The 2,340-nt window shown below is 38.2% G+C and overlaps 1 long non-coding RNA gene across 1 annotated transcript; it reads right to left on the reverse strand.

Moving 5' to 3' along the window:
* Positions 1–1,279: 1,279 nt before the first annotated feature.
* LOC143596879 (uncharacterized) lies at positions 1,280–1,536 on the reverse strand. Its single transcript, XR_013146801.1, has 2 exons — positions 1,377–1,536; positions 1,280–1,341 (listed from the first exon to the last, which is right to left on the reverse strand). It is a non-coding gene; the product is annotated as an uncharacterized LOC143596879 (long non-coding RNA).
* Positions 1,537–2,340: the final 804 nt, after the last annotated feature.

The following is a 2,340-nucleotide window of genomic DNA, read 5'->3' on the forward strand; positions in this document are numbered from 1 at the left end:
ACGGAACCATCTCATCCCGATCTACAAACCCATCAGCTCACCTTCGCCGGAAACCGCCGCTACAGTCGCCGGAATAGTGAAACAGTGGTTGGAAATCCTCATTTTGAGCTGCTATGGTTTTTCTGATAAAAACCGTACTTCCCGACCTTTGATATAGGATCTAATCTGTGGGAATCTTCATTTATATGTCAGGAATACTCGGTTAAAATTTGAGACCGATCTGACGGCTAGATCTCCGGGAATCTTTGTGTCTTTGTGGGTGTTTTCTCAAAAACGGGAATTGGGTTAAGTGTGTGTTTTGATGGTGGAGGCTATGGTGTAGAGATGTATGGAAATGGAAATGATTAGGGTTTTAAGGGGTATTTATACTCCCTTAAGCCCATGGACCTTAAGCCCATCTTTCCTTTTTGGTCCATAATTAATTCCATCTAATTAGCCTACTTATCCTTCCATCTTTATTATTTTATTTCTCTACTAACTTAAGTAAACTTTTCCATCTTAAATAAATAATGTATTAATTATTTATTCTTAAAAATTTCGGGATGTTACAATTCTACCCTCCTTATAAGAGGTTTCGTCCTCGAACCTGCTTAGTCTTTATAAAAGGAATACTTCCTGTATTCACATTCTTTCTTGAACCGGTTTAGCTTCCTAACTTACCGGTTTATCCTTGGTCTCACATTCATCGAGTGATGTTAATTAGTTTTAGCTTTCTAGGTAGCTTGTTTATGAAGTCATTGATGATACGTTTCCTTATTCAGACTTTGCTAGTGCATATCACTTCCACAAGTATGGTCTCCTTCCTTGTCCTTTAAATTAGCACTGAATGACCATTCCGTCCAATTACAACCTGTAGCAAATATACTGCTTTGCAATACGTTCAAAACATATTAATTCCAAAAAAAGGAAACCTTTCCAGTTTCTCCTTAAGGGTTACTTCTTAAAATCCCCTTGTCTATTCCTTGAGAGAGAACACTTATTGCAATTCTTGAGTGCATCCATTGCATAACTTGTCGGTGGACTCCTTAAGTCACCACTTATACCTTCTTTAATTCTCAGCTCTGCATCAACATGTAAGGTTCATGAGCTATAGCTGTCCAAGGTAGCTTGATCATGAAGTCCATGATGATACATTTCCCTCTTTCTTGACTAATCAAGCCTTACGTTGTCCTATGAATCCATTGTTGTTTGTCGTTGCATATCAGGCTGTCAGATCTATCTTAACCAATTACCTTAACCGACTTCCCTTCGGGTACGTCTTGACCTTCGTTTATAATGCCATTCTATCCTTTCCGTTATAGAGGACTTCCCTTCCATGATCACATGATTATCAATTACACACTAATCATTTGTGTCAAGACTAAATTCAGGTAGACATAAGTCTAAACCATATCTATGCTTTCCTCGCATGTCTTTCCACCTTTTGTCCTTGGTTTATAGCATTTTATTGCAGTGTGACTTTCGACTCTACATTCGTAACACTTGTGGTTGTTCTTATCCGTGTAGGAGAAGCATCATGTGTATCCATAGCTGTCACATACCATGGACTCATATTCCTTTGACTTCTACTTAAGCGTCTTACTTCTATTAGTATATGCCTTCATATAGCCGACATCTAGACTTATGACCTTCATCTAGGATTTGGCCTCGAAGATATCCATGACGTGGAATCCTTGGGTGACCAAATCTGTTATTCACATCATAAGTATTATCTTTCAACTCTCAGTATAACTAGAGAATTCATTTATTTTTCATCTTGCTCTCATCCTTTATAAATTTTAATTGTACCTTGTGGATCTCGCTAATGCAATTCGGAGTACTAACTAATTTATACTACTTAAATGTCGTGATATCTTCTCCACATTCTGGCCGTCAGCAACCATATTAGCCTCACCAGGATAATACTTGATTCCACAATCATAATCCTTTATCAACCTCACTCATCTTCTTGCCTCGTATTCCGTTCCTTCTGCTTCTTATGACATATGTCAATGGTACACCTTGACAACTTAGCAAACAATTACTCTTTCTTCAACGTTTCCAACACTTTTCTCAAGTGTTTAGCATGGTCGGACTTATCCCTTGAATAATCAAAACTATCGTCTGTGAAGGCAACGACATATTTGTCCTAATATCGGATGACATGCCCTATTCATCATAACCATAAATGCTGCTTGAGCATTCGTCTATCCAAACGATATCACGAGAAACTCGTAGTATTCGCATCATGTCTGAAATGTTGTCTTAGGGATGTCTGCTTCTTTCACTTTCAACTGATGATAGCTTGCCCTGAGGTCTATTTGCAAGGACCAACTCACACATTGCATTTGATCAAACAAA

Source organism: Bidens hawaiensis, unplaced genomic scaffold (assembly GCF_021521415.1).
Source record: "Bidens hawaiensis isolate Kalapana, Puna unplaced genomic scaffold, B.hawaiensis_p1.1 tig00001758_1, whole genome shotgun sequence".
Classification (NCBI taxonomy): Eukaryota; Viridiplantae; Streptophyta; class Magnoliopsida; order Asterales; family Asteraceae; genus Bidens; species Bidens hawaiensis.